Genomic DNA, 26456 nt, shown 5'->3' with positions numbered 1-26456 from the left:
ATCATTTTTTCATGATTGATTGGTTTTTCTTTTTTTTTTCATGATTGATTGGTTTTTTATCTTTTTTATTTTTTATTGTTGATTGGTTGCATGTATTTTTTTTAATTTTTTCATGGTTGATTGGCTTTATTTAATCATTTTTTTTCATGATTGATTGTTTTTTTTTATTTTTTTTCTTTTTTTTTATGGTTGATTGGTTTTTTATCTTTTTTATAATTTCATTGTTGATTGGTTGCATGTATTTTTTTAATTTTTTCATGGTTGATTGGCTTTATTTAATCATTTTTTTCATGATTGATTGATTTTTCTTATTTTTTTCTATTTTTTTATGGTTTATTGATTTTTTTATTTTTTTTCATGGTTGATTGGTTTTTTATCTTTTTTATAATTTCATTGTTGATTGGTTGCATGTATTTTTTTAATTTTTTCATGGTTGATTGGCTTTATTTAATCATTTTTTTCATGATTGATTGATTTTTCTTATTTTTTTCTATTTTTTTATGGTTTATTGATTTTTTTCCTTTTTTTTATGGTTGATTGATTTTTTTTATTTTTTTTTCATGGTTGATTGGTTTTTTATCTTTTTTATTTTTCATTGTTGATTGGTTGCATGTATTTGTTGATTGGTTTTTTATCTTTTTTTTCATTGTTGATTGGCTGCATTTATTTTTTTTAATTTTTTCATGGTTGATTGGCTTTATTTAATCATTTTTTTCATGATTGATTGGTTTTTCTTATTTTTTTCATGGTTGATTGTTTTTTTCTTTTTTTTTCATGGTTGATTGGTTTTTTATCTTTTTTATTTTTCATTGTTGATTGGTTGCATGTATTTTTGTAATTTTTTCATGGTTGATTGGCTTTATTTAATCATTCTTTTTCATGGTTGATTGGTTTTTCTTATTTTTTTCATGGTTGATTGTTTTTTTTTTTTTTCTTTTTTTTTCATGGTTGATTGATTTTCTTTTTGTTTTTCATGGTTGATTGGTTTTTTATCTTTTCTATTTTTCATTGTCGATAGGTTGCATTTAATTTTTTTAATTTTTTGATGGTTGATTGGCTTTATTTAATCATTTTTTTCATGATTGATTGTTTTTTTCTTTTTTTTTCATGGTTGATTGATTTTTTATTTTTTTTTCATGGTTGATTGTTTTTTTCTTTTTTTTCATGGTTGATTGTTTTTTTTTCATGGTTAATTTGTTTTTTATCTTTTTTATTTTTCATTGTTGATTGGTTGCATGTATTTTTATTAATTTTTTCATGGTTGATTGGCTTTATTTAATCATTTTTTTTCATGATTGATTGGTTTTTCTTATTTTTTTCATGGTTGATTGTTTTTTTCTTTTTTTTCATGGTTGATTGATTTTTTTTTCATGGTTAATTTGTTTTTTATCTTTTTTATTTTTCATGGTTGATTGGTTTTTTATCTTTTTTATTTTTCATTGTTGATTGGTTGCATGTATTTTTTTTAATTTTTTCATGGTTGATTGGCTTTATTTAATCATTTTTTTCATGATTGATTGTTTTTTTCTTTTTTTTTCATGGTTGATTTATTTTTTTTTTTTTTTTCATGGTTGATTGTTTCTTTCTTTTTTTTCATGGTTGATTGTTTTTTTTTTCATGGTTAATTTGTTTTTTATCTTTTTTATTTTTCATTGTTGATTGGTTGCATGTATTTTTATTAATTTTTTCATGGTTGATTGGCTTTATTTAATCATTTATTTTTCTGATTGATTGGTTTTCTTATTTTTTTCTTTTTTTTCATGGTTGATCGATTTCTTTTTTTTTCATGGTTGATTGGTTTTTTATCTTTTTTATTTTTCATTGTTGATTGGTTGCATGTATTTTTTTTAATTTTTTCATGGTTGATTGGCTTTATTTAATCATTTTTTTTCATGATTGATTGGTTTTTTTTATTTTTTTCATGGTTGATTGGCTTTATTTAATCATTTATTTTCATGATTGATTGGTTTTCTTATTTTTTTTTTGTTTCATGGTTGATTGATTTTTTTGATTTTTTTTCATGGTTCATTGGTTTTTTATCTTTTTTATTTTTCATTGTTGATTGGTTGCATGTATTTTTTTTAATTTTTTCATGGTTGATTGGCTTTATTTAATCATTTTTTTCATGATTGATTGGTTTTCCTTTTTTTTTCATGATTGATTGTTTTTTTCTTTTTTTTCATGGTTGATTGATTTTTTTTTCATGGTTAATTTGTTTTTTATCTTTTTTATTTTTCATGGTTGATTGGTTTTTTATCTTTTTTATTTTTCATTGTTGATTGGTTGCATGTATTTTTTTTAATTTTTTCATGGTTGATTGGCTTTATTTAATCATTTATTTTTCTGATTGATTGGTTTTCTTATTTTTTTCTTTTTTTTCATGGTTGATCGATTTCTTTTTTTTTCATGGTTGATTGGTTTTTTATCTTTTTTATTTTTCATTGTTGATTGGTTGCATGTATTTTTTTTAATTTTTTCATGGTTGATTGGCTTTATTTAATCATTTTTTTTCATGATTGATTGGTTTTTTTTATTTTTTTCATGGTTGATTGGCTTTATTTAATCATTTATTTTCATGATTGATTGGTTTTCTTATTTTTTTTTTGTTTCATGGTTGATTGATTTTTTTGATTTTTTTTCATGGTTCATTGGTTTTTTATCTTTTTTATTTTTCATTGTTGATTGGTTGCATGTATTTTTTTTAATTTTTTCATGGTTGATTGGCTTTATTTAATCATTTTTTTCATGATTGATTGGTTTTCCTTTTTTTTTCATGATTGATTGTTTTTTTCTTTTTTTTCATGGTTGATTGATTTTTTTTTCATGGTTAATTTGTTTTTTATCTTTTTTATTTTTCATGGTTGATTGGTTTTTTATCTTTTTTATTTTTCATTGTTGATTGGTTGCATGTATTTTTATTAATTTTTTCATGGTTGATTGGCTTTATTTAATCATTTATTTTTCTGATTGATTGGTTTTCTTATTTTTTTCTTTTTTTTCATGGTTGATCGATTTCTTTTTTTTTCATGGTTGATTGGTTTTTTATCTTTTTTATTTTTCATTGTTGATTGGTTGCATGTATTTTTTTTAATTTTTTCATGGTTGATTGGCTTTATTTAATCATTTTTTTTCATGGTTGATTGTTTTTTTTTTTTTTCTTTTTTTTTCATGGTTGATTGATTTTCTTTTTGTTTTTCATGGTTGATTGGTTTTTTATCTTTTCTATTTTTCATTGTCGATAGGTTGCATTTAATTTTTTTAATTTTTTGATGGTTGATTGGCTTTATTTAATCATTTTTTTCATGATTGATTGTTTTTTTCTTTTTTTTTCATGGTTGATTGATTTTTTATTTTTTTTTCATGGTTGATTGTTTTTTTCTTTTTTTTCATGGTTGATTGTTTTTTTTTCATGGTTAATTTGTTTTTTATCTTTTTTATTTTTCATTGTTGATTGGTTGCATGTATTTTTATTAATTTTTTCATGGTTGATTGGCTTTATTTAATCATTTTTTTTCATGATTGATTGGTTTTTCTTATTTTTTTCATGGTTGATTGTTTTTTTCTTTTTTTTCATGGTTGATTGATTTTTTTTTCATGGTTAATTTGTTTTTTATCTTTTTTATTTTTCATGGTTGATTGGTTTTTTATCTTTTTTATTTTTCATTGTTGATTGGTTGCATGTATTTTTTTTAATTTTTTCATGGTTGATTGGCTTTATTTAATCATTTTTTTCATGATTGATTGTTTTTTTCTTTTTTTTTCATGGTTGATTTATTTTTTTTTTTTTTTTCATGGTTGATTGTTTCTTTCTTTTTTTTCATGGTTGATTGTTTTTTTTTTCATGGTTAATTTGTTTTTTATCTTTTTTATTTTTCATTGTTGATTGGTTGCATGTATTTTTATTAATTTTTTCATGGTTGATTGGCTTTATTTAATCATTTATTTTTCTGATTGATTGGTTTTCTTATTTTTTTCTTTTTTTTCATGGTTGATCGATTTCTTTTTTTTTCATGGTTGATTGGTTTTTTATCTTTTTTATTTTTCATTGTTGATTGGTTGCATGTATTTTTTTTAATTTTTTCATGGTTGATTGGCTTTATTTAATCATTTTTTTTCATGATTGATTGGTTTTTTTTATTTTTTTCATGGTTGATTGGCTTTATTTAATCATTTATTTTCATGATTGATTGGTTTTCTTATTTTTTTTTTGTTTCATGGTTGATTGATTTTTTTGATTTTTTTTCATGGTTCATTGGTTTTTTATCTTTTTTATTTTTCATTGTTGATTGGTTGCATGTATTTTTTTTAATTTTTTCATGGTTGATTGGCTTTATTTAATCATTTTTTTCATGATTGATTGGTTTTCCTTTTTTTTTCATGATTGATTGTTTTTTTCTTTTTTTTCATGGTTGATTGATTTTTTTTTCATGGTTAATTTGTTTTTTATCTTTTTTATTTTTCATGGTTGATTGGTTTTTTATCTTTTTTATTTTTCATTGTTGATTGGTTGCATGTATTTTTTTTAATTTTTTCATGGTTGATTGGCTTTATTTAATCATTTATTATTCTGATTGATTGGTTTTCTTATTTTTTTCTTTTTTTTCATGGTTGATCGATTTCTTTTTTTTTCATGGTTGATTGGTTTTTTATCTTTTTTATTTTTCATTGTTGATTGGTTGCATGTATTTTTTTTAATTTTTTCATGGTTGATTGGCTTTATTTAATCATTTTTTTTCATGATTGATTGGTTTTTTTTATTTTTTTCATGGTTGATTGGCTTTATTTAATCATTTATTTTCATGATTGATTGGTTTTCTTATTTTTTTTTTGTTTCATGGTTGATTGATTTTTTTGATTTTTTTTCATGGTTCATTGGTTTTTTATCTTTTTTATTTTTCATTGTTGATTGGTTGCATGTATTTTTTTTAATTTTTTCATGGTTGATTGGCTTTATTTAATCATTTTTTTCATGATTGATTGGTTTTCCTTTTTTTTTCATGATTGATTGTTTTTTTCTTTTTTTTCATGGTTGATTGATTTTTTTTTCATGGTTAATTTGTTTTTTATCTTTTTTATTTTTCATGGTTGATTGGTTTTTTATCTTTTTTATTTTTCATTGTTGATTGGTTGCATGTATTTTTTTTAATTTTTTCATGGTTGATTGGCTTTATTTAATCATTTATTTTTCTGATTGATTGGTTTTCTTATTTTTTTCTTTTTTTTCATGGTTGATCGATTTCTTTTTTTTTCATGGTTGATTGGTTTTTTATCTTTTTTATTTTTCATTGTTGATTGGTTGCATGTATTTTTTTTAATTTTTTCATGGTTGATTGGCTTTATTTAATCATTTTTTTTCATGATTGATTGGTTTTTTTTATTTTTTTCATGGTTGATTGGCTTTATTTAATCATTTATTTTCATGATTGATTGGTTTTCTTATTTTTTTTTTTGTTTCATGGTTGATTGATTTTTTTGATTTTTTTTCATGGTTCATTGGTTTTTTATCTTTTTTATTTTTCATTGTTGATTGGTTGCATGTATTTTTTTTAATTTTTACATGGTTGATTGGCTTTATTTAATCATTTTTTTCATGATTGATTGGTTTTCCTTTTTTTTCATGATTGATTGTTTTTTTCTTTTTTTTCATGGTTGATTGATTTTTTTTTCATGGTTAATTTGTTTTTTATCTTTTTTATTTTTCATGGTTGATTGGTTTTTTATCTTTTTTATTTTTCATTGTTGATTGGTTGCATGTATTTTTTTTAATTTTTTCATGGTTGATTGGCTTTATTTAATCATTTTTTTCATGATTGATTGTTTTTTTCTTTTTTTTTCATGGTTGATTGATTTTTTATTTTTTTTTCATGGTTGATTGTTTTTTTCTTTTTTTTCATGGTTGATTGTTTTTTTTTTCATGGTTAATTTGTTTTTTATCTTTTTTATTTTTCATTGTTGATTGGTTGCATGTATTTTTATTAATTTTTTCATGGTTGATTGGCTTTATTTAATCATTTTTTTTCATGATTGATTGGTTTTTCTTATTTTTTTCATGGTTGATTGTTTTTTTCTTTTTTTTCATGGTTGATTGATTTTTTTTTCATGGTTAATTTGTTTTTTATCTTTTTTATTTTTCATTGTTGATTGGTTGCATGTATTTGTTGATTGGTTTTTTATCTTTTTTTTCATTGTTGATTGGCTGCATGTATTTTTATTAATTTTTTCATGGTTGATTGGCTTTATTTAATCATTTATTTTTCTGATTGATTGGTTTTCTTATTTTTTTCTTTTTTTTCATGGTTGATCGATTTCTTTTTTTTTCATGGTTGATTGGTTTTTTATCTTTTTTATTTTTCATTGTTGATTGGTTGCATGTATTTTTTTTAATTTTTTCATGGTTGATTGGCTTTATTTAATCATTTTTTTTCATGATTGATTGGTTTTTTTTATTTTTTTCATGGTTGATTGGCTTTATTTAATCATTTATTTTCATGATTGATTGGTTTTCTTATTTTTTTTTTTGTTTCATGGTTGATTGATTTTTTTGATTTTTTTTCATGGTTCATTGGTTTTTTATCTTTTTTATTTTTCATTGTTGATTGGTTGCATGTATTTTTTTTAATTTTTTCATGGTTGATTGGCTTTATTTAATCATTTTTTTCATAATTGATTGGTTTTCCTTTTTTTTTCATGATTGATTGGTTTTTCTTATTTTTTTTCATGGTTGATTGTTTTTTTCTTTTTTTTCATGGTTGATTGGTTTTTACTTTTTTTTCATGGTTGATTGATTTGTTTTTTCATGGTTGATTGGCTTTATTTAATCATTTTTTTTCATGATTGATTGGTTTTTCTTTTTTTTTCATGATTGATTGGTTTTTACTTTTTTTTCATGGTTGATTGATTTGTTTTTTCATGGTTGATTGGCTTTATTTAATCATTTTTTTTCATGATTGATTGGTTTTTCTCATTTTTTTCAGGATTGATTGGTTTTTTTTATTTTTTTTCATGGTTGATTGGTTTTTTCTTTTTTTTATGGTTGATTGATTTTTTTTATTTTTTTTCATGGTTGATTGGTTTTTTATCTATTTTTTTCAATGTTGATTGGTTGCATGTATTTTATTTAATTTTTCATGGTTGATTGGCTTTATTTAATCATTTTTTTCATGGTTGATTGTTTTTTTCTTTTTTTTTCATGGTTGATTGATTTTTTATTTTTTTATTTTTTTTCATGATTGATTGGCTTTATTTAATCATTTTTTTTCATGATTGATTGTTTTTTTTTTTTCATGGTTGATTGATTTTTTATTTTTTTTCATGGTTCATTGGTTTTTTATCTTTTTTATTTTTCATTGTTGATTGGTTGCATGTATTTGTCTTAATTTTGTCATGGTTGATTGGCTTTATTTAATCATTTTTTTTCATGATCGATTGGTTTTTCTTATTTTTTTCATGATTGATTGGTTTTTCTTATTTTTTTTCATGGTTGATTATTTTTTTCTTTTTTTTCATGATTGATTGATTTCTTTTTTCATGGTTGATTGGCTTTATTTAATCATTTCTTTTCATGATTGATTGGTTTTTTTTTTCACGATTGATTGGATTTTTCTTTTTTTTTCATTGTTGATTGAATTTTTATTTTTTTTCATGGTTGATTGCTTTTTTATCTTTTTTATTTTTCATTGTTGATTGGTTGCATGTATTTTTTTTTATTTTTTCATGGTTGGTTGGCTTTATTTAATCATTCTTTTTTCATGATTGATTGGTTTTTCTTATTTTTTTTCATGGTTGATTATTTTTTTCTTTTTTTTCATGGTTGATTGATTTCTTTTTTCATGGTTGGTTGGCTTTATTTAATCATTTTTTTTCATGATTGATTGGTTTTTTTTTTCATGATTGATTGGTTTTTTCTTTTTTTTTCATTGTTGATTGATTTTTTATTTTTTTTCATGGTTGATTGGTTTTTTATCTTTTTTATTTTTCATTGTTGATTGGTTGCATGTATTTTTTTTTATTTTTTCATGGTTGATTGGCTTTATTTAATCATTTTTTTTCATGATTGATTGGTTTTTCTTATTTTTTTCATGGTTGATTGTTTTTTTCTTTTTTTTCATGGTTGATTGATTTTTTTTATTTTTTTTCATGGTTGATTGGTTTTTTATCTTTTTTTTTCATTGTTGATTGGTTGCATCTATTTTTTTTTTCATGGTTGATTGGCTTTATTTAATCATTCTTTTTTCATGATTGATTGGTTTTTCTTATTTTTTTCATGATTGATTGGTTTTTCTTATTTTTTTTCATGGTTGATTGTTTTTTTCTTTTTTTTCATGGTTGATTGGTTTTCTTTATTTTATTTCATGGTTGATTGGTTTTTTTTTCATGGTTGATTGGTTTTTTTTATTTTTTTTCATGGTTGATTGGTTTTCTTTATTTTATTTCATGGTTGATTGGTTTTTAATTTCTCTCATAGTTGATTGGTTTTTTTTCATGTTTGATTGATTTTTTATCTTTTTTTTCATGGTTGATTGATTTTTTTTTTCATGGTTGATTAGTTTTTTTTTATTTTATTTCATGGTTGATGAGTTTTTTTATTTTTTCATGGTTGATTGGTTTTCATTATTTTATTTCATGGTTGATTGGTTTTTTATTTTTTTCATGGTTGATTGGTTTTCTATATTTTGTTTCATGGTTGATTTGTTTTTTTTTTCATGGTTGATTGGTTTTCATTATTTTATTTCATGGTTGATTGGTTTTTTAATTTTTTTCATAGTTGATTGGTTTTCTTTATTGTATTTCATGGTTGATTGGTTTTTTATTTTTTTCATGTTTGATTGGTTTTCTTTATTTTTTTTCATGGTTGATTGGTTTTTAATTTTTTTCATGTTTGATTGGTTTTTTTTTCATGTTTGATTGATTTTTTATCTTTTTTTTCATGGTTGATTGATTTTTTATTTTTTTTAATGGTTGATTGGTTTTCTTTATTTTATTTCATGGTTGATTGGTTTTTTTTCATGGTTGATTGATTTTTTATTTTTTTTCATGGTTGATTGATTTTTTATCTTTTTTTTCATGGTTGATTGTTTTTTTTATTGTATTTCATGGTTGATTGGTTTTTTATTTTTTTCATGATTGATTGGTTTTTCTTATTTTTTTTCATGGTTGATTGGTTTTCTTTATTTTATTTCATGGTTGATTGGTTTTTAATTTCTTTCATAGTTGATTGGTTTTTTTTCATGTTTGATTGATTTTTTATCTTTTTTTTCATGGTTGATTGATTTTTTTTTCATGGTTGATTAGTTTTTTTTTATTTTATTTCATGGTTGATTGGTTTTTTTATTTTTTCATGGTTGATTGGTTTTCATTATTTTATTTCATGGTTGATTGGTTTTTTATTTTTTTCATGGTTGATTGGTTTTCTATATTTTGTTTCATGGTTGATTTGTTTTTTTTTTCATGGTTGATTGGTTTTCATTATTTTATTTCATGGTTGATTGGTTTTTTAATTTTTTTCATAGTTGATTGGTTTTCTTTATTGTATTTCATGGTTGATTGGTTTTTTAATTTTTTCATGGTTGATTGGTTTTCTTTATTTTTTTTCATGGTTGATTGGTTTTTTATCTTTTTTTTCATGGTTGATTGGTTTTTTTATTTTTTTCATGGTTGATTGGTTTTCATTATTATATTTCATGGTTGATTGGTTTTTTTATTTTTTTCATGGTTGATTGGTTTTCGTTATTTTATTTCATGGTTGATTGGTTTTTTTATTTTTTTCATGGTTGATTGGTTTTCATTATTTTATTTCATGGTTGATTGGTTTTTTTAATTTTTTTCATGGTTGATTGGTTTTCTTTATTTCATTTCATGGTTGATTGGTTTTTAATTTTTTTCATGTTTGATTGGTTTTTTTTTCATGTTTGATTGATTTTTTATCTTTTTTTCCATGGTTGATTGTTTTTTTTTTCGTGGTTGATTGGTTTTCTATATTTTATTTCATGGTTGATTGGTTTTTTTATTTTTTTCATGGTTGATTGGTTTTCGTTATTTTATTTCATGGTTGATTGGTTTTTAATTTTTTTCATGTTTGATTTGTTTTTTTTTCATGTTTGATTGATTTTTTATCTTTTTTTTCATGGTTGATTGATTTTTTATTTTTTTTAATGGTTGATTGGTTTTCTTTATTTTATTTCATGGTTGATTGGTTTTTTTTCATGGTTGATTGATTTTTTATTTTTTTTCATGGTTGATTGATTTTTTATCTTTTTTTTCATGGTTGATTGTTTTTTTTATTGTATTTCATGGTTGATTGGTTTTTTATTTTTTTCATGGTTGATTGGTTTTTTAATTTTTTTCATAGTTGATTGGTTTTTTTTTCATGTTTGATTGATTTTTTAATTTTTTCATAGTTGATTGGTTTTTTTTTCATGATTGATTGATTTTTTAATTTTTTCTATTTTTTTCATGGTTGATTGATTTTTTTAATTTTTTTCATGGTTTGATGGTTTTTTTTTCATGGTTGATTGGTTTTCTTTATTTTATTTCATGGTTGATTGGTTTTGTTTTCATTGTTGATTGATTTCTTAATTTTTTCTATTTTTTTCATGGTTGATTGATTTTTTATCTTTTTTTTCATGATTGATTAATTTTTCAATTTTTTCCATGGTTGGATGGTTTTCTATATTTTATTTCATGGTTGATTGGTTTTTTATCTTTTTTTTATTGTTGATTGGTTGCATGTATTTTTTTTAATTTTTTCATGGTTGATTGAATTTATTTAATCATTTTTTTCATGGTTGATTGTTTTTTTTTTTTTTCATTGTTGATTTATTTTTTTTTTTTCATGGTTGATTGGTTTTTTATCTTTTTTATTTCTCATGGTTGATTCGTTTTCTTTATTTTATTTCATGGTTGATTGATTTTTTAATTTTTTTTTCATGGTTGATTGATTTTTTTTATTTTTTTCATGGTTGGATGGTTTTTTAATTTTTTCATGGTTGATTGGTTTTCTTTATTTTTTTCATGGTTGATTGGTTTTCTTTATTTTATTTCATGGTTGATTAATTTTTTTATTTTTTTCATGGTTGATTGGTTTTTCTTATTTTTTTCATGATTGATTGGTTTTTCTTATTTTTTTTCATGGTTGATTGTTTTTTTCTTTTTTTCATGGTTGATTGATTTTTTTTTTCATGGTTGATTGGCTTTATTTAATCATTTTTTTTCATGATTGATTGGTTTTTCTTTTTTTTCATGATTGATTGGTTTTTTCTTTTTTTTTCATTGTTGATTGATTTTTTATTTTTTTTCATGGTTGATTGGTTTTTTATCTTTTTTATTTTTCATTGTTGATTGGTTGCATGTATTTTTCTTAATTTTTTCATGGTTGATTGGCTTTATTTAATCATTTTTTCTTCATGATTGATTGATATTTTTTATTTTTTTCATGATTGATTGGTTTTTCTCATTTTTTTCATGGTTGATTGTTTTTTTCTTTTTTTTCATGGTTGATTGATTTTTTTTATTTTTTTTCATGATTGATTGGTTTTTTATCTTTTTTTTTCATTGTTGATTAGTTGCATGTATTTTTCTTAATTTTTTTATGGTTGATTGGTTTTCATTATTGTATTTCATGGTTGATTGGTTTTTTATTTTTTTCATGGTTGATTGGTTTTCTTTATTTTTTTTCATGGTTGATTGGTTTTTTATCTTTTTTTTCATGGTTGATTAATTTTTTTATTTTTTTCATGGTTGATTGGTTTTTCTTATTTTTTTCATGATTGATTGGTTTTTCTTATTTTTTTTCATGGTTGATTGTTTTTTTCTTTTTTTCATGGTTGATTGGCTTTATTTAATCATTTTTTTTCATGATTGATTGGTTTTTCTTTTTTTTCATGATTGATTGGTTTTTTCTTTTTTTTTCATTGTTGATTGATTTTTTATTTTTTTTCATGGTTGATTGGTTTTTTATCTTTTTTATTTTTCAAAGTTGATTGGTTGCATGTATTTTTCTTAATTTTTTCATGGTTGATTGGCTTTATTTAATCATTTTTTCTTCATGATTGATTGATATTTTTTATTTTTTTCATGATTGATTGGTTTTTCTTATTTTTTTCATGGTTGATTGTTTTTTTCTTTTTTTTCATGGTTGATTGATTTTTTTTATTTTTTTTCATGATTGATTGGTTTTTTATCTTTTTTTTTCATTGTTGATTGGTTGCATGTATTTTTCTTAATTTTTTTATGGTTGATTGGCTTTATTTAATCATTTTTTTCATGATTGATTGGTTTTTCTTATTTTTTTCATGATTGATTGGTTTTTCTTTTTTTTCATCTTTGATTGTTTTTTTCTTTTTTTTCATGGTTGATTGATTTTTTTTTTCATGGTTGATTGGTTTTTTATCTTTTTTATTTCTCATGGTTGATTCGTTTTCTTTATTTTATTTCATGGTTGATTGATTTTTTAATATTTTTTTCATGGTTGATTGGTTTTCTTTATTTTATTTCATGGTTGATTGAATTTTTATTTTTTTCATGGTTGATTGGTTTTCTTTATTTTTTTTCATGGTTGATTGGTTTTTTATCTTTTTTTTCATGGTTGATTGGTTTTTTTTATTTTATTTCATGGTTGATTGGTTTTTTTCATGTTTGATTGGTTTTTTTTCATGTTTGATTGATTTTTTATCTTTTTTTTCATGGTTGATTGATTTTTTATTTTTTTTAATGTTTGATTGGTTTTCTTTATTTTATTTCATGGTTGATTGGTTTTTTTTCATGGTTGATTGATTTTTTTTTTTCATGGTTGATTGATTTTTTATCTTTTTTTTCATGGTTGATTGTTTTTTTTATTGTATTTCATGGTTGATTGGTTTTTTATTTTTTTCATGGTTGATTGGTTTTCTTTATTGTATTTCATGGTTGGTTGGTTTTTTTATTTTTTTCATGGTTGATTGGTTTTCTTTATTTTATTTCATGGTTGATTGAATTTTTATTTTTTTCATGGTTGATTGGTTTTCATTATTGTATATCATGGTTGATTGGTTTTTTATTTTTTTCATGGTTGATTGGTTTTTTATCTTTTTTTTCATGGTTGATTGATTTTTTTATTTTTTTCATGGTTGATTGGTTTTTTTTATTTTATTTCATGGTTGATTGAATTTTTATTTTTTTCATGGTTGATTGGTTTTCATTATTGTATTTCATGGTTGATTGATTTTTTATCTTTTTTTTCATGGTTGATTGTTTTTTTTATTGTATTTCATGGTTGATTGGTTTTTTATTTTTTTCATGGTTGATTGGTTTTTTAATTTTTTTCATAGTTGATTGGTTTTTTTTTCATGTTTGATTGATTTTTTAATTTTTTCATAGTTGATTGGTTTTTTTTTCATGATTGATTGATTTTTTAATTTTTTCTATTTTTTTCATGGTTGATTGATTTTTTTAATTTTTTTCATGGTTTGATGGTTTTTTTTTCATGGTTGATTGGTTTTCTTTATTTTATTTCATGGTTGATTGGTTTTGTTTTCATTGTTGATTGATTTCTTAATTTTTTCTATTTTTTTCATGGTTGATTGATTTTTTATCTTTTTTTTCATGATTGATTAATTTTTCAATTTTTTCCATGGTTGGATGGTTTTCTATATTTTATTTCATGGTTGATTGGTTTTTTATCTTTTTTTTATTGTTGATTGGTTGCATGTATTTTTTTTAATTTTTTCATGGTTGATTGAATTTATTTAATCATTTTTTTCATGGTTGATTGTTTTTTTTTTTTTCATTGTTGATTTATTTTTTTTTTTTCATGGTTGATTGGTTTTTTATCTTTTTTATTTCTCATGGTTGATTCGTTTTCTTTATTTTATTTCATGGTTGATTGATTTTTTAATTTTTTTTTCATGGTTGATTGATTTTTTTTATTTTTTTCATGGTTGGATGGTTTTTTAATTTTTTCATGGTTGATTGGTTTTCTTTATTTTTTTCATGGTTGATTGGTTTTCTTTATTTTATTTCATGGTTGATTAATTTTTTTATTTTTTTCATGGTTGATTGGTTTTTCTTATTTTTTTCATGATTGATTGGTTTTTCTTATTTTTTTTCATGGTTGATTGTTTTTTTCTTTTTTTCATGGTTGATTGATTTTTTTTTTCATGGTTGATTGGCTTTATTTAATCATTTTTTTTCATGATTGATTGGTTTTTCTTTTTTTTCATGATTGATTGGTTTTTTCTTTTTTTTTCATTGTTGATTGATTTTTTATTTTTTTTCATGGTTGATTGGTTTTTTATCTTTTTTATTTTTCATTGTTGATTGGTTGCATGTATTTTTCTTAATTTTTTCATGGTTGATTGGCTTTATTTAATCATTTTTTCTTCATGATTGATTGATATTTTTTATTTTTTTCATGATTGATTGGTTTTTCTCATTTTTTTCATGGTTGATTGTTTTTTTCTTTTTTTTCATGGTTGATTGATTTTTTTTATTTTTTTTCATGATTGATTGGTTTTTTATCTTTTTTTTTCATTGTTGATTAGTTGCATGTATTTTTCTTAATTTTTTTATGGTTGATTGGTTTTCATTATTGTATTTCATGGTTGATTGGTTTTTTATTTTTTTCATGGTTGATTGGTTTTCTTTATTTTTTTTCATGGTTGATTGGTTTTTTATCTTTTTTTTCATGGTTGATTAATTTTTTTATTTTTTTCATGGTTGATTGGTTTTTCTTATTTTTTTCATGATTGATTGGTTTTTCTTATTTTTTTTCATGGTTGATTGTTTTTTTCTTTTTTTCATGGTTGATTGGCTTTATTTAATCATTTTTTTTCATGATTGATTGGTTTTTCTTTTTTTTCATGATTGATTGGTTTTTTCTTTTTTTTTCATTGTTGATTGATTTTTTATTTTTTTTCATGGTTGATTGGTTTTTTATCTTTTTTATTTTTCAAAGTTGATTGGTTGCATGTATTTTTCTTAATTTTTTCATGGTTGATTGGCTTTATTTAATCATTTTTTCTTCATGATTGATTGATATTTTTTATTTTTTTCATGATTGATTGGTTTTTCTTATTTTTTTCATGGTTGATTGTTTTTTTCTTTTTTTTCATGGTTGATTGATTTTTTTTATTTTTTTTCATGATTGATTGGTTTTTTATCTTTTTTTTTCATTGTTGATTGGTTGCATGTATTTTTCTTAATTTTTTTATGGTTGATTGGCTTTATTTAATCATTTTTTTCATGATTGATTGGTTTTTCTTATTTTTTTCATGATTGATTGGTTTTTCTTTTTTTTCATCTTTGATTGTTTTTTTCTTTTTTTTCATGGTTGATTGATTTTTTTTTTCATGGTTGATTGGTTTTTTATCTTTTTTATTTCTCATGGTTGATTCGTTTTCTTTATTTTATTTCATGGTTGATTGATTTTTTAATATTTTTTTCATGGTTGATTGGTTTTCTTTATTTTATTTCATGGTTGATTGAATTTTTATTTTTTTCATGGTTGATTGGTTTTCTTTATTTTTTTTCATGGTTGATTGGTTTTTTATCTTTTTTTTCATGGTTGATTGGTTTTTTTTATTTTATTTCATGGTTGATTGGTTTTTTTCATGTTTGATTGGTTTTTTTTCATGTTTGATTGATTTTTTATCTTTTTTTTCATGGTTGATTGATTTTTTATTTTTTTTAATGTTTGATTGGTTTTCTTTATTTTATTTCATGGTTGATTGGTTTTTTTTCATGGTTGATTGATTTTTTTTTTTCATTGTTGATTGATTTTTTATCTTTTTTTTCATGGTTGATTGTTTTTTTTATTGTATTTCATGGTTGATTGGTTTTTTATTTTTTTCATGGTTGATTGGTTTTCTTTATTGTATTTCATGGTTGGTTGGTTTTTTTATTTTTTTCATGGTTGATTGGTTTTCTTTATTTTATTTCATGGTTGATTGAATTTTTATTTTTTTCATGGTTGATTGGTTTTCATTATTGTATATCATGGTTGATTGGTTTTTTATTTTTTTCATGGTTGATTGGTTTTTTATCTTTTTTTTCATGGTTGATTGATTTTTTTATTTTTTTCATGGTTGATTGGTTTTTTTTATTTTATTTCATGGTTGATTGAATTTTTATTTTTTTCATGGTTGATTGGTTTTCATTATTGTATTTCATGGTTGATTGGTTTTCTTTATTTTTTTTCATGGTTGATTGGTTTTCTTTATTTTATTTCATGGTTGATTGGTTTTTTTTCATGTTTGATTGATTTTTTATCTTTTTTTCATGGTTGATTGATTTTTTTTTTCATGGTTGATTAGTTTTTTTTATTTTATTTCATGGTTGATTGGTTTTCTTTATTTTATTTCATGGTTGATTTGTTTTCTTCATTTTATTTCATGGTTGATTGGTTTTGTTTATTTTATTTCATGGTTGATTGGTTTTTAATTTTTTTCATAGTTGATTGGTTTTTTTCATGTTTGATTGATTTTTTATCTTTTTTTCCATGGTTGATTGATTTTTTTTATGGTTGATTGGTTTTCTTTATTTTATTTCATGGTTGATTGTTTTTTTTTTCGTGGTTGATTGGTTTTCTATATTTTATTTCATGGTTGATTGGTTTTTTTATTTTTTTCATGGTTGATTGGTTTTCATTATTTTATTTCATGGTTGATTGAATTTTTAATTTTTTCATAGTTGATTGGTTTTCTTTATTGTATTTCATGGTTGATTGGTTTTTTATTTTTTTCATGGTTGATTGGCTTTCTTTTTTTTTTTTTTCATGGTTGATTGGTTTTCTTTATTTTATTTCATGGTTGATTGGTTTTTTTATTTTTTTCATGGTTGATTGGTTTTCGTTATTTTATTTCATGGTTGATTGGTTTTTTAATTTTCTTCATAGTTGATTGGTTTTTTTTTCATGTTTGATTGATTTTTTATCTTTTTTAATTTTTTATGGTTGATTGGTTTTCTTTATTGTATTTCATGGTTGATTGGTTTTTTTTCATCCTTGATTGGTTTTTTAATTTTTTCATAGTTGATTGGTTTTTTTTTCATGATTGATTGATTTTTTAATTTTTTCTATTTTTTTCATGGTTGATTGATTTTTTTAATTTTTTTCATGGTTTGATGGTTTTTTTTTCATGGTTGATTGGTTTTCTTTATTTTATTTCATGGTTGATTGGTTTTGTTCTCATTGTTGATTGATTTCTTAATTTTTTCTATTTTTTTCATGGTTGATTGATTTTTTATCTTTTTTTTCATGATTGATTGATTTTTCAATTTTTTCCATGGTTGGATGGTTTTCTATATTTTAATTCATGGTTGATTGGTTTTCTTTATTTTATTTCATGGTTGATTGGTTTTTTATCTTTTTTTTTATTGTTGATTGGTTGCATGTATTTTTTTTAATTTTTTCATGGTTGATTGTTTTTTTTTTCATGGCTGATTTATTTTTTTTTTCATGGTTGATTTGTTTTTTATCTTTTTTATTTCTCATGGTTGATTCGTTTTCTTTATTTTATTTCTTGGTTGATTGATATTTTAATTTTTTTTCATGGTTGATTGATTTTTTTTATTTTTTTCATGGTTGGGTGGTTTTTTAATTTTTTTCATGGTTGATTGGTTGTCTTTATTTTATTTCATGGTTGATTGATTTTTTCTATTTTTTTCATGGTTGATTGGTTTTCTTTATTTCATTTCTTGGTTGATTGGTTTTTAATTTTTTTCATGTTTGATTGGTTTTTTTTTCATGTTTGATTGATTTTTTAACTTTTTTTTGATGGTTGATTGATTTTTTATTTTTTTTAATGGTTGATTGGTTTTCTTTATTTTATTTCATGGTTGATTGGTTTTTTTTCATGGTTGATTGATTTTTTATTTTTTTTCATGGTTGATTGATTTTTTATCTTTTTTTTCATGGTTGATTGTTTTTTTTATTGTATTTCATGGTTGATTGGTTTTTTATTTTTTTCATGGTTGATTGGTTTTTTAATTTATTTCATAGTTGATTGGTTTTTTTTCATGTTTGACTGATTTTTTATCTTTTTTAATTTTTTATGGTTGATTGGTTTTCTTTATTGTATTTAATGGTTGATTGGTTTTTTTTCATCCTTGATTGGTTTTTTAATTTTTTCATAGTTGATTGGTTTTTTTTTCATGATTGATTGACTTTTAATTTTTTCTATTTTTTTCATGGTTGATTGATTTTTTATCTTCTATTTCATGGTTGATTGGTTTTCGTTATTTTATTTCATGGTTGATTGGTTTTTTAATTTTTTTCATAGTTGATTGGTTTTTATTTCATGTTTGATTGATTTTTTATCTTTTTTATTTTTTTATGGTTGATTGGTTTTCTTTATTGTATTTCATGGTTGATTGGTTTTTTTTCATCCTTGATTGGTTTTTTAATTTTTTCATAGTTGATTGGTTTTTTTTTCATGATTGATTGACTTTTAATTTTTTCTATTTTTTTCATGGTTGATTGATTTTTTTAATTTTTTTCATGGTTTGATGGTTTTTTTTCATTGTTGATTGGTTTTCTTTATTTTATTTCATGGTTGATTGGTTTTGTTTTCATTGTTGATTGATTTCTTAATTTTTTCTATTTTTTTCATGGTTGATTGATTTTTTATCTTTTTTTTCATGATTGATTGATTTTTCAATTTTTTCCATGGTTCGATGTTTTTCTATATTTTATTTCATGGTTGATTGGTTTTCTTTATTTTATTTCATGGTTGATTGGTTTTTTATCTTTTTTTTATGGTTGATTGGTTGCATGTATTTTTTTTAATTTTTTCATGGTTGATTGAATTTATTTAATCATTTTTTTCATGGTTGATTGTTTTTTTTTTCATGGTTGATTTATTTATTTTTTCATGGTTGATTGGTTTTTTATCTTTTTTATTTCTCATGGTTGATTCGTTTTCTTTATTTTATTTCATGGTTGATTGATTTTTTTTTATTTTTTCATGGTTGGATGGTTTTTTAATTTTTTTCATGGTTGATTGGTTTTCTTTATTTTATTTCATGGTTGATTGATTTTTTCTATTTTTTTCATGGTTGATTGGTTTTCTTTATTTCATTTCATGGTTGATTGGTTTTTAATTTTTTTCATGTTTGATTGGTTTTTTTTCATGTTTGATTGATTTTTTATCTTTTTTTTCATGGTTGATTGATTTTTTATTTTTTTTAATGGTTGATTGGTTTTCTTTATTTTATTTCATGGTTGATTGGTTTTTTTTTTCATGGTTGATTGATTTTTTGTTTTTTTTCATGGTTGATTGATTTTTTATCTTTTTTTTCATGGTTGATTGTTTTTTTTATTGTATTTCATGGTTGATTGGTTTTTTATTTTTTTCATGGTTGATTGGTTTTCTTTATTGTATTTCATGGTTGGTTGGTTTTTTTATTTTTTTCATGGTTGATTGGTTTCCTTTATTTTATTTCATGGTTGATTGAATTTTTATTTTTTTCATGGTTGATTGGTTTTCATTATTGTATTTCATGGTTGATTGGTTTTTTATCTTTTTTTCATGGTTGATTGGTTTTTTATCTTTTTTTCATAGTTGATTGGTTTTCTTTATTGTATTTCATGGTTGATTGGTTTTCTTTATTTTTTTTCATGGTTGATTGGTTTTTTATCTTTTTTTCATGGTTGATTGGTTTTTTTATTTTTTTCATGGTTGATTGGTTTTTCTTTACTTTTTTCATGGTTGATTGATTTTTTATCTTTTTCATGGTTGATTGGTTTTCTTTATTTTTTCATGGTTGATTGGTTTTTTTTCATGGTTGATTGGTTTTCTTTATTGTATTTCATGGTTGATTGGCTTTTTTATTCTTTTCATGGTTGATTGGTTTTCGTTACTTTATTTCATGGCTGATTGGTTTTTTAATTTTTTTCATAGTTGATTGCTTTTTAATTCATGATTAATTGATTTCTTAATTTTTCTATTTTTTTCATGGTTGATTGATTTTTTATCTTTTTTCATGGTTGCTTGATTTTTTAATTTTTTCTATTTTTTTCATTGTTGATTGGTTTTTTTTATATTATTTCATGTTTTATTGGTTTTTTTTCATGGTTGATTGATTTTTTAATTTTTTTTTCATGTTTGATTGATTTTTTTTTTTTTTCATGGTTTGATGGTTTTTTTTTCATGGTTGATTGGTTTTTTAATTTTTTTTTTTTTTGATTGGTTTTCTTTATTTTTTCATTCTTGGATGGTTTTTTTTTCATGGTTGATTGATTTTTAATTTTTTATTTTTATTTTTGATTGGTTTTCTTTATTTTTTCATTGTTGGAAGGTTTTTCTTTATTTTATCTCATGGTTGATTGGTTTTTTTCATGGTTGATTGATTTTTATCTTTTTTTAATGTTTCATGGTTTATTTTTTTTCTTTATTTTATTTCATGGTTGATTGGTTTTTTTTCATGGTTGATTGGTTTTCTATATTTTATTTCATGGTTGATTTGTTTTTTTTTCATGGTTGATTGGTTTTTTAATTTTTTTCATAGTTGATTGGTTTTCTTTATTGTATTTCATGGTTGATTGGTTTTCTTTATTTTTTTTCATGGTTGATTGGTTTTTTATCTTTTTTTTCATGGTTGATTGGTTTTCTTTATTTTATTTCATGGTTGATTGGCTTTTTTATTTTTTTCATGGTTGATTGGTTTTTCTTTATTTTTTTTCATGGTTGATTGATTTTTTATTTTTTTCATGGTTGATTGGTTTTTTTTTTATTCATGGTTGATTGGTTTTCTTTATTGTATTTCATGGTTGATTGGTTTTCTTTATTTTTTTTCATGGTTGATTGGTTTTTTATCTTTTTTTCTTGGTTGATTGGTTTTTTATCTTTTTTTCATGGTTGATTGGTTTTTTATCTTTTTTTCATGGTTGATTGGTTTTTTATCTTTTTTTCATGGTTGATTGGTTTTTTATCTTTTTTTCATGGTTGATTGGTTTTTTTATTTTTTTCATGGTTGATTGGTTTTTTATTTTTTCATGGTTGATTGGTTTTCTTTATTGTATTTCATGGTTGATTGGTTTTCTTTATTTTTTTTCATGGTTGATTGGTTTTTTATCTTTTTTTCATGGTTGATTGGTTTTTTATCTTTTTTTCATGGTTGATTGGTTTTTTATCTTTTTTTCATGGTTGATTGGTTTTTTTATTTTTTCATGGTTGATTGGTTTTCTTTATTGTATTTCATGGTTGATTGGTTTTTTATCTTTTTTTCATGGTTGATTGGTTTTTTATCTTTTTTTCATGGTTGATTGGTTTTTTATCTTTTTTTCATGGTTGATTGATTTTTTATTTTTTTCATGGTAGATTGGATTTCTTTATTTTTTCATGGTTGATTGGTTTTTTTTCATGGTTGATTGGTTTTCTTTTTTTTTCATGGTTGATTGGTTTTTTTTTCATGGTTGATTGGTTTTCTTTATTTTATTTCATGGTTGATTGGCTTTTTTATTCTTTTCATGGTTGATTGGTTTTCGTTATTTTTATTTCATGGCTGATTGGTTTTTTAATTTTTTTCATAGTTGATTGGTTTTTTAATTCATGATAAATTGATTTCTTAATTTTTCTATTTTTTTCATGGTTGATTGATTTTTTATCTTTTTTTCATGGTCGATTGATTTTTTATTTTTTTCTATTTTTTTCATGGTTGATTGGTTTTTTTTATATTATTTCATGTTTGATTGGTTTTTTTTCATGGTTGATTGATTTTTTAATTTTTTTTTCATGGTTAATTGATTTTTTTTATTTTTTTTCATGGTTGATTGGTTTTTTATCTTTTTTTCATGGTTGATTGGTTTTTTTTTTTCATGGTTGATTGGTTTTTCTTTACTCTTTTTCATGGTTGATTGATTTTTTATTTTTTTTCATGGTTGATTGGTTTTCTTTTTTTTTTCTGGTTGATTGGTTTTTTTTTCATGGTTGATTGGTTTTCTTTATTTTATTTCATGGTTGATTGGCTTTTTTATTCATTTCATGGTTGATTGGTTTTCGTTATTTTATTTCATGGCTGATTGGTTTTTTAATTTTTTTCATAGTTGATTGGTTTTTTAATTCATGATTAATTGATTTCTTAATTTTTCTATTTTTTTCATGGTTGATTGATTTTTTATCTTTTTTCATGGTTGATTGATTTTTTAATTTTTTCTATTTTTTTCATGGTTGATTGGTTTTTTTATATTATTTCATGTTTGATTGGTTTTTTTTCATGGTTGATTGATTTTTTAATTTTTTTTTTCATGGTTGATTGATTTTTTTTATTTTTTTCATGTTTGATTGATTTTTTTTATTTTTTTCATGGTTTGATGGTTTTTTTTTCATGGTTGATGACTTTTTTAATTTTTTTTTTTTTGATTGGTTTTCTTTATTTTTTCAGTCTTGGATGGTTTTTTTTTTTTTTTCATGGTTGATTGATTTTTTAATTTTTTATTTTTATTTTTGATTGGTTTTCTTTATTTTTTCATGGTTGATTGGTTTTTTTTTCATGGTTGATTGATTTTTTAATTTTTTTTTTATTTTTGATTGGTTTTCTTTATTTTTTCATTGTTGGATGGTTTTTTTATTTTTTTCATGGTTGATTGGTTTTTTTCATGGTTGATTTGTTTTCTTTATTTTATTTCATGGTTGATTGATTTTTTAGTTTTTTTTTCATGGTTGATTGAATTTTTATCTTTTTTTTCATGGTTGATTGATTCTTTTTTCATGGTTGATTAGTTTTTTTTTATTTTATTTCATGGTTGATTGGTTTTTTTTCTTGGTTGATTGGTTTTCTATATTTTATTTCATGGTTGATTAGTTTTTTTATTTTTTTCATGGTTGATTGGTTTTCATTATTTTATTTCATGGTTGATTGGTTTTTTTTCATGGTTGATTGGTTTTTTTTTATTTTATTTCATGGTTGATTGGTTTTTCTTCATGGTTGATTGGTTTTTTTTCATGGTTGATAAGTTTTTTTTTATTTTATTTCATGGTTGATTGGTTTTTTTTCATGGTTGATTGGTTTTCTATATTTTATTTCATGGTTGATTGGTTTTTTTATTTTTTTCATGGTTGATTGGTTTTCATTATTTTATTTCATGGTTGATTGGTTTTTTTTTCATGGTTGATTGGTTTTCTATATTTTATTTCATGGTTGATTTGTTTTTTTTTCATGGTTGATTGGTTTTTTAATTTTTTTCATAGTTGATTGGTTTTCTTTATTGAATTTCATAGTTGATTGGTTTTCTTTATTTTTTTTCATGGTTGATTGGTTTTTTATCTTTTTTTTCATGGTTGATTGGTTTTTTTATTTTTTTCATGGTTGATTGGTTTTTCTTTATTTTTTTTCATGGTTGATTGATTTTTTATTTTTTTCATGCATGATTTGTTTTTAAATTCTTTTCATAGTTGATTGGTTTTCTTTATTGTATTTCATGGTTGATTGGTTTTCTTTATTTTTTTTCATGGTTGATTGATTTTTTATCTTTTTCATGGATGATTGGTTTTTAAATTTTTTTCATGGTTGATTGGTTTTTTATTTTTTTCATGGTTGAATGGTTTTTTATTTTTTTCATGGTTGAATGGTTTTTTTTCATGGTTGATTGGTTTTCTTTTTTTTTTCATGGTTGATTGGTTTTTTTTCATGGTTGATTGGTTTTCTTTATTTTATTTCATGGTTGATTGGCTTTTTTATTCTTTTAATGGTTGATTGGTTTTCGTTATTTTTATTTCATGGCTGATTGGTTTTTTAATTTTTTTCATAGTTGATTGGTTTTTTAATTCATGATAAATTGATTTCTTAATTTTTCTATTTTTTTCATGGTTGATTGATTTTCTTTATTGTATTTCATGGTTGATTGGTTTTCTTTTTTTTTTTCATGGTTGATTGATTTTTTATCTTTTTCATGGATGATTGGTTTTTAAATTTTTTTCATAGTTGATTGGTTTTCTTTATTTTTTTTCATGGTTGATTGGTTTTTTTTCTTTTTTTCATGGTTGATTGGTTTTTCTTTACTTTTTTTCATGGTTGATTGATTTTTTATTTTTTTCATGGTTGATTGGTTTTTTTTCATGGTTGATTGGTTTTCTTTTTTTTTTCATGGTTGATTGGTTTTTTTTCATGGTTGATTGGTTTTCTTTATCTTTATTTCATGGTTGATTGGCTTTTTTATTCTTTTCATGGTTGATTGGTTTTCGTTATTTTTATTTCATGGCTGATTGGTTTTTTAATTTTTTTCATAGTTGATTGGTTTTTTAATTCATGATAAATTGATTTCTTAATTTTTCTATTTTTTTCATGGTTGATTGATTTTTTATCTTTTTTTCATGGTTGATTGATTTTTTAATTTTTTCTATTTTTTTCATGGTTGATTGGTTTTTTTATATTATTTCATGTTTGATTGGTTTTTTTTCATGGTTGATTGATTTTTTATTTTTTTTTTCATGGTTAATTGATTTTTTTTATTTTTTTTCATGGTTGATTGGTTTTTTATCTTTTTTTCATGGTTGATTGGTTTTTTTATTTTTTTCATGGTTGATTGGTTTTTCTTTACTTTTTTTCATGGTTGATTGATTTTTTTTTTTTTTCATTGTTGGATGGTTTTCTTTATTTTATTTCATGGTTGATTGGTTTTTTTCATGGTTGATTGATTTTTATCTTCTTTTAATGTTTCATGGTTTATTTTTTTTCTTTATTTTATTTCATGGTTGATTGGTTTTTTTTTCATGGTTGATTGGTTTTCTATATTTTATTTCATGGTTGATTTGTTTTTTTTTCATGGTTGATTGTTTTTTTAATTTTTTTTTTCATGGTTGATTGATTTTTTAATTTTTTTTTTTTGATTGGTTTTCTTTATTTTTTCATTCTTGGATGGTTTTTTTTTATTTTTTTCATGGTTGATTAATTTTTTAATTTTTTATTTTTATTTTTGATTGGTTTTCTTTATTTTTTCATTGTTGATTGGTTTTTTTTTCATGGTTGATTGATTTTTTAATTTTTTTTTTTTTTTTGATTGGTTTTCTTTATTTTTTCATTGTTGGATGGTTTTTTTATTTTTTTCATGGTTGATTGGTTTTTTTCATGGTTGATTGATTCTTATCTTTTTTTAATGTTTCATGGGTTATTTTTTTCTTTATTTTATTTCATGGTTGATTGGTTTTTTTTTCATGGTTGATTGATTTTTTATCTTTTTTTATTTTCCATGGTTGATTTGTTTTCTTTATTTTATTTCATGGTTGATTGATTTTTTAGTTTTTTTTTCATGGTTGATTGGTTTTCTTTATTTATTTCATGGTTGATTGGTTTTTAATTTTTTTCATAGTTGATTGGTTTTTTTTTCATGTTTGATTGATTTTTTATCTTTTTTTTCATGGTTGATTGGTTTTTTTATTTTTTTCATGGTTGATTGATTTTCTTTATTTATTTCATGGTTGATTGGTTTTAATTTTTTTCATAGTTGATTGGTTTTTTTTCATGTTTGATTGATTTTTTATCTTTTTTTTCATGGTTGATTGGTTTTCTTTATTTTATTTCATGGTTGATTGGTTTTTTTTCATGGTTGATTGGCTTTCTTTATTTTATTTCATGGTTGATTGGTTTTTTTATTTTTTTCATGGTTGATTGGTTTTTCTTTACTTTTTTTCATGGTTGATTGATTTTTTATTTTTTTCATGGTTGATTGGTTTTTTTTCATGGTTGATTGGTTTTCTTTTTTTTTTCATGGTTGATTGGTTTTTTTTCATGGTTGCTTGGTTTTCTTTATTTTATTTCATGGTTGATTGGCTTTTTTATTCTTTTAATGGTTGATTGGTTTTCGTTATTTTTATTTCATGGCTGATTGGTTTTTTAATTTTTTTCATAGTTGATTGGTTTTTTAATTCATGATTAATTGATTTCTTAATTTTTCTATTTTTTTCATGGTTGATTGATTTTTTATCTTTTTTCATGGTTGATTGATTTTTTAATTTTTTCTATTTTTTTCATGGTTGATTGGTTTTTTTTATATTATTTCATGTTTGATTGGTTTTTTTTCATGGTTGATTGATTTTTTAATTTTTTTTTTCATGGTTGATTGATTTTTTTTATTTTTTTTCATGTTTGATTGATTTTTTTTATTTTTTTCATGGTTTGATGGTTTTTTTTTCATGGTTGATGGGTTTTTTAATTTTTTTTTTTTTGATTGGTTTTCTTTATTTTTTCATTCTTGGATGGTTTTTTTTTTTTTTCATGGTTGATTGATTTTTTAATTTTTTATTTTTATTTTTGATTGGTTTTCTTTATTTTTTCATGGTTGATTGGTTTTTTTTTCATGGTTGATTGATTTTTTAATTTTTTTTTTATTTTTGATTGGTTTTCTTTATTTTTTCATTGTTGGATGGTTTTTTTATTTTTTTCATGGTTGATTGATTTTTTAGTTTTTTTTTCATGGTTGATTGATTTTTTATCTTTTTTTTCATGGTTGATTGATTTTTTTTTCATGGTTGATTAGTTTTTTTTTATTT

The sequence above is a fragment of the Rhopilema esculentum genome, chromosome 20 (assembly GCF_057945365.1).
Source record: "Rhopilema esculentum isolate cy_ngs chromosome 20, ASM5794536v1, whole genome shotgun sequence".
NCBI classification, from domain to species: Eukaryota; Metazoa; Cnidaria; class Scyphozoa; order Rhizostomeae; family Rhizostomatidae; genus Rhopilema; species Rhopilema esculentum.
The sequence above is the reverse complement of the archived record's forward strand: the minus strand, read 5'-3'. Positions refer to the sequence as shown.